This window comes from Dendrobates tinctorius, unplaced genomic scaffold (genome assembly GCF_039654945.1).
Source record: "Dendrobates tinctorius isolate UK_male_01 unplaced genomic scaffold, ASM3965494v1 ptg000371l, whole genome shotgun sequence".
Lineage (NCBI taxonomy): Eukaryota > Metazoa > Chordata > Amphibia > Anura > Dendrobatidae > Dendrobates > Dendrobates tinctorius.
Window position 1 is genome coordinate 894880 of NW_027362037.1, and position 14063 is coordinate 908942.

The window sequence follows — 14063 nt, forward strand, 5'->3', positions numbered from 1 at the left end:
TCCAGTCCAGGGGGAGCAGCTGAGCAGAGGAAGAGACTAAAGGAGGAAAGACGGAAAGAGGAAGAGCTTCAGAGGGGACTGGAACAAGACACGGTCAAGGTGGTGGCCCTGACAGGATAGTCGAAGGACAGAGGAAGCCTGGGGGTACCAGACAGATGGACTCGGACAGGCGATGCGCTGTGGTGGTAGGCCTAGGGCAGCCACAACGATAGAACCACGAGGTACGTCACTACAAGGAAAAAGAAGGAAGGTGAAAGGTACCCGGGCCTGTGTGTATGGAGGATGTCTTGCCGCTGTGGTCGTTGGGAGGATGACCAATAAAGAAGACTGTTGTGAGTTCATTTTCCCCTTCACTACTGAGGCCCGAGGAACTCCCTCTTCTTGTGAAGAAAGGTAGTGAGCCTGATTGTCAAACACCTGGGGCTGATGATGATGACTGGCTGAGTGGAGTTAGTGACTGGATATAAGGCTGCCGACGCCCTTCTGGCCTGCGGGTGATTTCTCTGTGGACTTCTAGGAAACCAGTCTGATTCCTGCTCATCTAAAGCTAAGATTTCTGCTTTGCCTTTTTGTATTGTGTTTTGTTTTCCTTGCTTTTTGGGATTCTGCCATTCCCTGCTGGGGTAAGCTGAATCTCCTTTTGCCTGTTGCTCTGTCTTCAGAATATTCCTGAGTACTGACATAGCCTTTTTTGAAGCCTAGCGTCTTCAGGGCCTTTTTTACTGTCAGTTTGTTGGCTCTTATTTTCATAGGGTTTTTTCACGGATTGCAGACAGCAGCTTTCCTGTCCTTTCCTATCAAAGCTAGCTTGGGCCCCATCTTTGCTCAGTCTATCTTTCTGTCTGTGTTTTGTTCTTTCTTCTTGCTTCACCGTCATTATATGTGGGGGGCTGCCTTTTGCTTTGGGGTCTGCTCTGGGGCAGTTTAGATTTCTCTTTCTGTCTTTAGGCTATGTAGTCCTCCGGCTGTGATTGAGGGCATCGTAGGAGCCCCCCACGGCTACTGCTAGTTGTGTTGATAGGTTCAGGGGTCTGCAATCCGATAGCTGCCAACTTCTCTGGTTTTCTGGACTTAGATAGCATTTCTATTTTTTGCCTCCTACGGTGACTCATTCATAACAGAATCACCCGCCATACCGCAGATCTTAGGGTACTCAATAGCAGGAAAGAAAAAAAAAAAAAAAGGTGTGTGTATATTTTTTCCTCTATATCTCTGAGGCCGTAGGGGAAATTTTTTTTTTTTCTCTCAATGGAGATAACGCAATTGTCTGATCGTGTGGAGCAGCTCGCTGCGGAAGTGCGGGGAATTTCCGCCTACCTTGTTCATTCACATGCTGCTGAACCAAAGATTCCTACACCTGATGTATTTTTTGGGGATCGGTCTAAATTTTTGAATTTCAAAAATAATTGTAAATTATTTTTTGCCTTGAAGCCTAACTCGTCAGGGAGCTCCACGCAGCAGGTTAAAATTGTCATCTCTTTGCTGCGTGGCGATCCCCAGGATTGGGCGTTTTCTTTGAAACCAGATGATCCTATTCTGACTAATGTGAACGCATTTTTTCAGGCCTTGGGGTTGTTGTATGACAAACCTAATGCCATTGATCAGGCTGAAAAGACCCTGCTGGCATTGAACCAGGGTCGTGATTCTGCAGAATTGTACTGTCAAAAATTCCGAAAGTGGGCAGTACTTACTACCTGGAATGATAATGCCTTGGCTGCTCTCTTTCGGAAGGGGTTGTCAGAAGCTGTAAAAGATACTATGGTGGGATTTCCTGTTCCCTCTGGTCTTGACGATTCTATGTCTTTAGCCATTCAGGTTGATCGGCGTTTGCGCGAACGCAGAGCTGCACGAGAGGTGTTGCCACCTGTTGAACAGATGTCTGAACCTATGCAATGTGATAGAGTTTTTTCCAGAGAGCAGCGTCAGGAGTTCAGAAGGCGTAATAAGTTGTGTTTTTTCTGTGGAGATGCCTCACATATTATTTCTGTCTGTCCTAAATGCGAGAAACGCTTTGCACACACGTTTTCTGTTGGTGGTGTTCAACCTAAGTTTCTTCTGGCTATTACTCTGATCTGCTCCCTGTCCACATTTTCCGCCAAGGCTTTTGTGGATTCGGGAACAGCTCTAAACCTAATGGACTTGGATTTTGCTAAACGTTGTGGATTTCCGATGACACCTCTGCAGACGCCTATCCCTTTGAGGGGGATTGATGCTACTCCTTTGGCTAAAAATAAACCTCAGTTTTGGACCCAGGTGGTAATGCGGGTCGCCCCAGGCCATCAAGAAAATTGCAGGTTTTTGGTGTTACATAATCTGCATGATACTATTGTTCTGGGGTTTCCCTGGTTACAAATTCATAATCCAGTTTTGGATTGGAAATCTGTGTCTGTGGTGAGTTGGGGTTGTCGGTGTGCCTTTAGTGAGGCTCCGGTGTTTTCACCTCTCCTCAGTCGCATGATGTTCCTGATTATTTGGCGGACTTTTATGATGTATTTAGTGAGAATGAGTCTGCGTCTCTGCCTCCTCATAGGAGTTATGACTGTGCAATTGAACTGAGCCCGGGGTGTAAACTTCCCAAGGGTCGGCTCTTCAATTTATCTGTACCCGAGCACGAGGCTATGCGATCCTATATTAAGGAGGCGTTGGAGAAGGGTCATATTAGACCATCCTCGTCACCCTTAGGTGCCGGGTTTTTTTTTGTAGCCAAAAAGGATGGATCATTAAGACCTTGTATTGATTATCGTGCTCTCAACAAAATTACTGTTAAATATCAGTATCCGTTACCCCTGATTTCTGATCTATTCTCCAGAGTTAAAGGTGCTTGCTGGTTTACCAAGCTTGACCTCAGGGGGGCGTATAATCTTATTCGCATTAAGCAGGGGGATGAATGGAAGACGGCGTTTAATACTCCGGAGGGACATTTTGAGTACCTGGTGATGCCTTTTGGGCTCACTAATGCCCCTTCTGTCTTCCAGTGCTTCATGAACGATATTTTCGGAGATTTTGTCAATAAATTTTTGATTATCTATCTGGATGATATTTTGATCTTCTCCAAGGATTGGGATTCTCATGTGGAACATATTCGGACTGTGTTCCGGATCTTGAGGGAGAATTCCCTGTATGTCAATGGATCTAAATGCCTTTTTGGAGTACAGAGGATTTCTTTTTTGGGATTTATTTTGTCCCCGTCAACTATTGAAATGGACCCGGCCAAGGTACAGGCCATTTACGATTGGGTTCAGCCCACTTCTTTGAAGGCCCTCCAGAAGTTTTTGGGTTTTGCTAATTTTTATCGGAAATTTATAGCAAAATTTTCTAGTATTGCCAAGCCATTGACTGATTTGACTAAGAAGGGTGCTGATGTGTTAAATTGGTCTCCGGAGGCTGTTTCTTCCTTTCAGGAGCTGAAGCGAAGATTCACCTCCGCCCCGGTTTTGCGGCAACCTGATGTCTCACTTCCGTTCCAGGTAGAGGTGGATGCTTCTGAGATTGGTGCAGGAGCTGTTTTGTCCCAAAAGGATCCTGTATCATCTAAATTGAATCCCTGTGCTTTCTTTTCCCGAAAGTTCTCTCCATCTGAACGTAACTATGATGTGGGGAATCGGGAACTGTTAGCCATGAAATGGGCATTTGAGGAGTGGAGACATTGGTTGGAGGGAGCTAAGCATCAAGTCGTGGTCCTCACTGACCACAAGAATTTGATTTACCTAGAGTCGGCTAAGCGCTTGAACCCTAGACAGGCTAGGTGGGCCTTGTTTTTTACACGTTTTGATTTTGTGGTTTCTTTTCTTCCTGGAACTAAGAATGTCAAGGCAGACGCCCTCTCTAGGAGCTTCTTTGCTGATTCTCCTGTGGTGACCAAGCCTGCTACCATCTTAGGCGAAGGGGTAGTTCTTTCTGCCATCTCGCCCGATTTGAGACGTGCTCTGGAAGAGTTCCAGGAGGACAAACCTGAGCGTTGTCCCAGTGGAAAGTTGTATGTTCCTGACCAGTGGAAGAAGAGAGTGATGTCTGAAGTTCATTGCTCTGCTTTGGCTGGTCATCCAGGTATTTTTGGTACTAGAGATCTGGTGAGTCGGTCTTTTTGGTGGCCCTCCTTGTCTCGTGATGTCAGGAATTTTGTGCAGTCCTGTGGGACGTGCTCCCGGTCTAAATCGTGTTCTCGCTCTAGTGGGTTGTTGATGCCTTTGCCTGTCCCCAAGAGGCCATGGACCCATATTTCAATGGATTTCATCTCTGATATGCCTGTCTCTCAAAGGATGACTGTTATTTGGATGATTTGTGATAGGTTCTCTAAGATGGTTCATCTTGTATCACTCCCTAAGTTGCCGTCTTCCTCTGAATTGGTGCCCCTGTTTTTACAACAGGTGGTTCGCTTGCACGGGATTCCTGAGAACATTGTATCTGACAGAGGAGTCCAGTTTGTGTCTAGATTTTGGAGAACTTTCTGTTCCAAGCTGGGAATTCAGTTGTCCTTCTCCTCTGCTTTTCACCCTCAGACCAATGGGCAGACAGAGAGAACAAACCAGACCTTGGAGTCATATTTGAGATGTTTTATTTCTGCTGATCAGGATGATTGGGTTTCATTTTTGCCCTTGGCCGAATTTGCTTTAAATAATAGAGCTAGTTCTGCCACTTTGATGTCACCTCTTTTTTGGCAATTTAGGAGTGGCTTTGTAAGAAGCATATGAAGGTCTTGGAGTGGCCTAGCCAGTCTCCAGATCTCAACCCCATAGAAAACCTTTAGAGGGATTTGAAAGTTTGTGTTGCCCAGGGACAGGCCCAAAACATCACTGCTCTAGAGGGGATCTGCATGGAGGAATGGGCCAACATACCACCAACAGTGTATGTCAACCTTGTGAAGACTTACAGAAAACGTTTGACTTCTGTCATTGCCAACAAAGGATATAAAACAAAATATTGAGATGAACTTTTGTTGATGACCAAATACTTATTTTCCACCATAATTTGCAAAATACATCTTACCAAATCAGACAAGGTGATTTTCTGGATTTGTTTTCTCATTGTGACTCTCATAGTTGTGGTCTACCTATGATGTCAGTTACGGGCCGCTCTCCTCTATATAAGGGGGGGAACTTGCACAATTGGTGGTTGACTAAAGACTTTTTTTCCCCACTGTATGTAAATTCAACCATGAATGTTCCACATGAAATGTCCAAGGACATAAGAGCAGCCCAAGTCGCATCTAGATACAGGACACAGGACAGAAGGACGCCAGTGATGATCGGTCTCCCGATTGGATATTCCATTTGGTGCCATTATGTTGAAATGTTTAGTTCGTTTTTAGAATGGGTGGTGTGCTATGAAATGGCTTCACTATCAATAATACACTACTGGGATGATTTGGGGTTTATTGGACCCACTGCTAGCGATCGTTGCCAATTCTTACTAGATGAATTCTGTTACTTAATGTCCTGTTTTGGACTCACACTCTCTCTCTCTCTCTCACTCTCTCTTAGGCCGGGATCACACATGCAAGGAATACGGCCGAGTCTCGCATGTTAATACCCGGCACTGCCGCCGGCACCTGGATCGGAGCGAGCGGCCGCATAGCAATACATGGAACTGCACGCTCCGCTCCTGAGTGCCGGCGGCAGTGCCAGGTATTAACATGCGAGACTCGGCCGTATTCCTCCATGTGTGGTCCCGGTCTTACTCTATCGCATTCTCTCTTTCACTCTCTCTCCCTCGCACTCTCTATATCTCTCTCGCTTTCTCCCTCTTTCACATTCTCTCTATCTCGCTATCTCTCTGTTCTCTCTCTCTCTTTCACTCTCTCTCTCTCGCTTGCTTTCTCTCTCGCTTTCACTCTCTCTCGCTTTCAGTCTCCCTCTCTCTCATTTTCATTTTACAGTGTTCATTATGCAGCATAAACAGGTGAGAAGCTTCTCCAGGTCAGTACGATTACAGCTAAACCGATCTTCTATAGCTTTTTTTTAAAAAACTTTAATGGTTAAGAAATAATTCAAGATTTTGCAATAAAAAGTGTTTTGTTTCTCCATTTTCTGAGATGCGTAAGTTTTTTTATCTTCCCGGTGATGACGCCGTGTGAAGTCTTGCGTTTTGCGTGCTGAGCTGAAGTTCTTATTGATACCATTATGATGTTTTTTTGCAACTTCTTGGGGGAAATTTGTCTTACAGGTTTCATTTTCAACATTTAAAGGGGTATTCCCATCTCCAAGATCCTATCCCAATATGTAGTAGGTGTAATAATAATAATAATAATAATAATAATAATAATAATATTAGCAAATACCTCCAAAATGTAGTACAGTTCTTCTGATTTGCCATGTCTCTTTCCTCTTGTACAGGCATTGCAGGACCTTAGGTATACATGGTTACGATCACTAACAACTAGCTAACTGTCACTGTATCAGTGGTTGTAACCATGGATACAAGGTCCTGCAATGCCTGCACATGAGAAAAGAGACATAGCGAATCCGAAAAACTATACTACATTTCTAATTGGATGCATTTGCTAATATTATTAATATTATTATTATTATTATTAATATTATTACACCTACTACATATTGGGATAGCATCTTGGAGATGGGAATACCCCTTTAACTTACGATTTAATTTAAATTTAAGCAGTTAGGCCGTAAGTTTCTTTTAGCAAGGTCCAAGCTGTATTGCGCAGTCGGCAGCCATTGTCTCCGGGCCCTTCTATTGAACGCGTGGTGTACTTGTACATAGTATGTCGGGAAGCCACTGGCTCCTATTAACCAGGTGCCAGCTACCAAACTCTCCTTCCTCGCCATCACCGAAACCTGGCTCACCCCTTCTGACACAGCCTCTCCTGCTGCACTTTCGTATGGCGGCTTCCACCTTTCTCACACCCCCCGCCCCAGCAGCAAACATGGTGGAGGAGTTGGTTTTCTCCTGTCAGATACCTGCTCCTTCACCCCAATCCCACTGCCACCCTCTGTTACCCTCCCTTCCTTTGAGGTGCACTCTGTGCGCATCTACTCCCCCTCCAACCTCCAACTGGCTGTCATCTACCGCCCCCCAGGGCCAGCCACCACCTTCTTTGACCACTTCACCACCTGGTTACTTCATTTCCTTTCCGCGGACATCCCTACTATCATCATGGGCGACTTCAACATCCCCATTGACACTTCCCTCTCAGCTGCCACTAAACTTCTATCTCTCACTTCCTCCTTCGGCCTCACTCAATGGTCTTCTACAGCCACCCACAAAGATGGCCACACACTGGACCTCATCTTCACCCGCCTCTGCTCCCTATCTAACCTCTCTAACTCACCTCTTCCTCTCTCTGACCACAACCTGCTCACATTCTCTTCCCTCTTCACTCCATGTCTACAATCCCCACCCCACAAACTTTCACACCCTCGCAGGAATCTTAAACACCTTGACCTACACTCATTCTCCGAATCCCTCCTCCCTCTTACAGATATAAGTTCCTTACACAATGCGGATGACGCTGCCGCTCTATATAACACCACAATAGCTGTAGCTTTGGAATCCGCTGCCCCACTTACACATACCAAAACTCGCAAAATCAACAGACAGCCCTGGCACACCAGCCTGACCAAAGAGCTGAGGCGAGCTTCCAGGGCTGCTGAGCGCAGATGGAATAGATCCCACTCCAACGAGCATTTCATCGCATTCAAACAGTCCCTCACTACTTTCAAGACCACACTCGCCACAGCTAAACAAACCTACTTCTCATCTCTCATATCCTCCCTGTCTCACAACCCTAAACAGTTATTCAACACCTTCAATTCTCTCCTCCGCCCCCCAGCACCTCCTCCCTCCCCACTCATCTCAGCTGAAGACTTTGCCTCATTTTTCAAGCAGAAAATTGATAACATCAGGGACAGTTTTGGTCAACAACCCCCAGAGCCCTTCCTCCCGACTTCCCAGCCCTCCACCTTCAAAACCAACTTCTCCACCATTACAGAAGATCGACTCTCCACTCTACTCTCAAGATCACATCTCACCACCTGTGCACTCGACCCGATCCCATCCCACTTCATCCCAAACCTCACCACAGTCTTCATCCCAACCCTAACCCATCTCTTCAACCTATCACTAACAACTGGTGTTTTCCCCTCAAGCTTTAAACATGCCTCCATCACACCTATCCTCAAAAAGCCCTCTCTTGACCCATCCTCTGCATCTAGCTATCGCCCTATATCACTTCTCCCATACGCCTCCAAGCTACTGGAACAACACGTCTACCTTGAACTGTCCTCCCATCTCTCTTCTTGCTCCCTCTTCGACCGCTTACAATCTGGCTTCCGGTCACACCACTCCACTGAAACTGCCCTTACTAAGGTCACCAATGACCTCTTAACTGCCAAGAGCAAGCGACACTACTCTGTCCTCCTCCTCCTGGACCTGTCGGCTGCCTTTGACACAGTGGACCATTCCCTATTATTACAGACCCTCTCATCCCTCGGCATCACAGACTTGGCCCTCTCCTGGATCTCATCATACCTAACAGACCGGACATTCAGCGTCTCCCACTCACACACCACCTCCTCACCTCGCCCCCTATCTGTCGGAGTCCCACAAGGTTCAGTCCTAGGGCCCCTGCTGTTCTCTATTTACACCTTTGGCCTGGGACAGCTCATAGAATCTCATGGCTTTCAGTATCATCTTTATGCTGATGACACACAGATCTACATCTCTGGACCAGATATCACCTCCCTACTAACCAGAATCCCTCAATGTCTGTCCACTATTTCATCCTTCTTCTCCACTAGATATCTGAAACTCAACATGGACAAAACAGAATTCATCATCTTTCCCCCATCTCACGTGACCCCCCCTACGAACCTATCAATTACAGTAAATGACTGCCCACTCTCCCCAGTCCCACAAGCTCGCTGCCTCGGAGTAATCCTTGATGCTGATCTCTCCTTCAAACCACATATCCAAACCCTTTCCACTTCCTGCCGACTTCAACTCAAAAATATTTCACGCATCCGTTCATTCCTCACCCAAGAATCTGCAAAAACCCTAGTCCATGCCCTCATCATCTCTCGCCTTGACTACTGCAACCTCATGCTCTGCGGCCTCCCCTCAAACACTCTCGCACCCCTCCAATCTATTCTAAACTCTGCTGCCCGGCTAATCCACCTGTCCCCCCGCTATTCCCCAGCTTCTCCCCTCTGTCAATCCCTTCACTGGCTCCCAATTGCCCAGAGACTCCATTACAAAACCCTAACCATGACATACAAAGCCATCCACAACTTGTCTCCTCCATACATCTGTGACCTCGTCTCCCGGTACTTTCCTGCACGCAACCTCCGATCCTCACAAGATCTCCTTCTCTACTCCCCTCTTATCTCCTCTTCCCACAATCGCATACAAGATTTCTCTCGCGCATCACCCCTACTCTGGAACTCTCTACCACAACATATCAGACTCTCACCTACCATCGAAACCTTCAAAAAGAGCCTGAAGACCCACCTCTTCCGACAAGCCTATAACCTGCAGTAACCACCGATCGACCAAACCGCTGCACGACCAGCTCTACCCTCGCCTACTGTATTATCACCCATCCCTTGAAGATTGTGAGCCCTCGCGGGCAGGGTCCTCTCTCCTCCTGTACCAGTTATGACTTGTATTGTTTAAGATTATTGTACTTGTTTTTATGTATACCCCCCTCACATGTAAAGCGCCATGGAATAAATGGCGCTATAACAATAAATAATAATAATAATAATAAGGCGCAGCCGGCAGCCATCGTCTCCAGGGCCTGCTACTGGACACATGGCATACATGTACGGAGTACGTCGGCAAGACACAGGCTCCTATATACCAGGTGCCAGGTGTATGGCGCAGCTGACAGCCATCTTCTCTGGGGCCTGCTACTGGACACATGGCATGCATATACAGAGTATGTCGGGAAGCCGCTGGCTCCTATCAGCCAGGTGCCACCTGTATGGCGCAGTGGGCAGCCATCGTATTCGGGGCCTGCTACTGGACACGTGGCATACACGTGCAGAGTATGTCAGGAAGCCGTTAGCTCCTATTAGCCAGGTGCCACCTGTGCAGAGCAGCGGGCAGCCATCGTATCCATGGCCTGCTACTGGACACGAGGCGTACATGTACGGAGTATGTTGGGAAGCCTCTGGCTCCTATCAGCCAGGTGCCAGCTGTACGACACAGTGGACAGCCATCTTATCCCGGGCCTGCTACTGGACACATAGCGTACACGTGCGGAGTATATCGGGAATCTGCTGGCACCTACTAGCCAGATGCCAGCTGTATGGCTCAGCTGGCAGCCATCGTCTCAGGGGCCTGCAACTTGACACTTGGCATGCATGTTCGGAGTGTATCAGGAAGCCGCTGCCTCCTATTAGCCAGGTGCCAGCTATAAAGCGCAGCAGGCAGCCATCATCTGCAGAGCCTGCTACTGGATGCGTGGCGTACACGGAGTATGTCGGAAAGTCGCTGGCTCATATTTACCAGGTGCCTGCTGTAGGACACAGCCAGCAGCCATTATCTCCGGGGTCTGCTGTTCGACACGTGGCGTACATATACAGAGTATGTCGGGAAGCCACTTGCTCCTATATACCAGGTGTCAGCTATTTGGCGCAGCCGGCAGCCATCGTCTCCGGGGCCTGCTACTGGACACGTGGCATATATGTATGGAGTATGTCGGGAAGGCACTGGCTCCTATATACCAGGTGCCAGCTGTACAGAGCAGCAGGCAGTCATCGTCTCCGGGGCCTGCTACTCGACACGTGGTATATATATACAAAGTATGTCGGGAAGCAGCTGGCTCCTATATAACTGGACCTCCCTGGCCAAGGCTATCGGGGTACTCGGCACCGGGCCCGTTGATCTCAATGGGAGTTGTCACGGAAGCTGTGACCCGGTCCGTGGCCCTGGGGCTCCATGGCAAAAGGGGCTGCAAGAACAATGAAGTAGAATTGATGAATAGTTTGTGACACCACCTGTGGTGTTCGGCAAATGAGATGTTAAGCCGACGCTGCATGCAGATCCACTGGGACTGATAGTAGGGTGCAGCAAAGATGTAAAAGCTCCCCACAGGTGAAGCTGTAGTCCCAGGGCAGTGTAGATGCTGGTACCCAGATGTAGCGGTGCTGGGTGTGTTGGCGCAGGAATGAATGGAGGACACCGGGGCTTGTAGTTCCAAAGCTTTTCTCAGTCTGTTGTACACACCAGTGCCTGCCTCCGTGCCGTGTCCTCCGGGTCAGAGGCTCAATCAACCTCCAGGCCAGATGGAATGCTCCCTTCCAAAGCTCCGCCAACATGTACCTTTCTGAACGTCTCCTCTTATAGCGCCTTTAAGTGTGAAGATCTCCTAGTACTGAGTTACACTGGAGTGCCTCCTGACTGATGTTCCCAAGAACTCTACTTGTACGGCAGACAGCTGTAGCCTGCTTCGGGGACTCCTTACTCCTGAATCCCAGCTCACTATCAATGTTGCTGTTGTGCCCCCAAGTCTTAGATGGGAGTAGTGCATTTACAGCCCACTACTTCTGCTGCCATTAGTGTCCATACAACCTCGGGGACCGGGCCCCGGCCTTGCACTTAGAACTTCTAGGCAGGGTTCTTCCTCTAACCCACGTCCTGTTCCCTTTTACTCCTACGTTCCGTACTAGTCTTTCCTTCTTATGGAAGATCAGGTTTCTGCTCAACGTCTTTCTCCTTCTTTCCTTTCCTGTGCCAGCTGGCTCAGATCACTGAGGCAGCTGCAGCCCTCCTTCCTCCATCCCTCTCTCCGGGATCTTCCTTCCTCACTCCTCTCTGAGTGACTCTCCGACTGACTGACCGACTGACCTCAAATCCTACACCTTCCCGCTCTTTTATGTATTCTAAACTCCACCCGCCTCCCAGCACATTTCGTGTTCCAAGCAGGGAGCCACCAAAGGTGCTCTGCCACACTCCAAGCAGGGAGCCGCAATGTGGCTTTGCTGAACTACCGTGTTGTGTGGGATGCGAGTGTTGGAGCGTGGTTTGGAGCCTCCAACTCACCTGGATGGTGGGGTACCACACCTCAGGAGGAGGTGCAGTACCTCTTTGGCAACTGAACCCTCAGGGGCGCCACATGACAGGTGCCAGCTGTATGGCGCAGCCGGCAGCCATTGTCTCTGGGGCCTAGTACTGTACGCGTGGCGTACATGTATGGAGTATGTCGGGAAGTCATTGGCTTCTATTAGCCAGGTGCTAGCTGTTCGGGTAGCTGGCAGCTATTGTCTCCAGGGCCTACAACTCGACAAGTGACGTACATGTACAAAGCATGTCGAGAAACCACTGGTTCCTATATACCAGGTGCCAGCTGTATGGCACAGCCGGCAGCCGTCGTCTCCGGGGTCTGCTACTGGACATGTGGCGTACATGTACGGAGTATGTCGTAAAGCCGCTGGCTCCTATATACTAAGTGCCAGCTGTATGGCACAGCTGGCAGCCATCGGCTCCTGAGTCCTGCTACTGGACGCGTGTCGTACATGTACGGAGTTTGTTGGGAATCCGCTGACTCCTATTAACCAGGTGCCAGCTGTATGGCACAGTCTGGAGCCATCGTCTCCGGGGCCTGCTATGGTACGCATGACGTACATGTATGGGGGTATGTCGGGAAGCCATTGGCTTCTATTAGCCAGGTGCCAGCTGGGCAGCTTGCTGGCAGCCATCGTCTCCAGAGCCTATAACTCGACACGTGGTGTACATGTACAGAGCATGTCGGGAAGCTGATGGCTCCTATATATCAGGTGCCAGCTTTACAGCGTAACTGGCAGCCATTGTCTCTGGGGGCCTGCTACTGGACGCGTGGCATACACGGAGTATGTCGTAATGTCGCTGGCTCATATTTACCAGGTACCTGCTGTACGGTGCAGCCGACAGCCATTGTCTACAGGGCCTGCTTCTCGCCATGTGGCGTACATATAGGGAGTATGTGGGGAAGTTACTTGCTCCTATAAACCAGATGCCAGCTGTTCGGCACAGCCGTCAGCTATCGCCTCCTGGGCCTGCTACTAGACACGTGGAATACATGTGCGGAGTATGTCGAAAAGGCGTTGGCTCCTATATACCAGGTGCCAGCTGTTCGGCTAGCCGGCAGTCATCGTCTCTGGGGAATGCTACTGGACACGTGGTGTACATGTACGGAGTATGTCAGGAAGCCGCTGGTTAATATATACTAGGTGCGAGCTGTATGGCGTAACCGGCAGCCATCGTCTCTGGAGCCTGCTACTTGACGCGTGGCGTACATGTACTGAGTATGTTGGGAAGCCACTGGCTCCTATATAGCAGGTGCCAGCTGTACAGCACAGCGGGCAGCCATCGTCTCCGGGGCCTGCTACTCGATACGTGGCGTACATGTACGGAGTATGTCAGGAAGCCACTGACTAATATATAGCAGGTGCCAGCTGTATGGCGCAGCCTGCAGCCATCGTCTCCGGGGTCTGCTACTCGACACGTGGCATACGAGTACGGAGTGTGTCGGGAAGAGGTTAAAGATGAGGACTCTTGATTTTCATGAGTTAATCCCGTCCTCGCCTTGCGCTGCTGATTAACGAGCGGCGTCCCGGGATTATTATCCTCACAGGTAAATGATAAGGTTTATTATAAGGAGGGGAAGATTTACAGCGCGAGGCGAGCGGCGTCCCGTGTGTCCGGATATCAGGCAGGTGAGAGGCGGGGGCTTTATCCGTGCTGCCACGGGGGCTGACAGTCTAATCCTGCACTTGCACAGACTACTGCAGCGTGATATCTGCACGGCGTTTTTTTATACACTTCTTTTTATTTTTTTCCTTCCATAGACCACCATTGTATCAAACACTAAGAGGGGTCTCAGGACGGGGTGAATCCCACCACCTAGAAGTAACATGGCAGACTGCTAACACACATAGCCACGAATGAAGGCTGCGCTCGGATCGGTTGATAGGGGCGACAACACGTTTCTTTTTTCCCTCTTTTAGGCTGCGTTCCCACCATGCGTTTTTGGTGAGTTTCTTTTTTTTTACGTTGCAGATTTACAAAATCTGCAACATCAAAAACCTCAGCGAACACTCATCGTGGGAACGTCGCTCTACACA

At 48.8% G+C, this 14063-nt stretch overlaps 1 protein-coding gene across 1 annotated transcript in view; it reads left to right on the forward strand.

The window, feature by feature from the left end:
• The window catches only part of LOC141075780 (olfactory receptor 5B12-like), a gene marked incomplete at its 3' end in the record, with an annotated part of 39694 nt that overhangs the window by 13457 nt on the left and 12174 nt on the right, over positions 1–14063 (forward strand). The window lies entirely within an intron of this gene.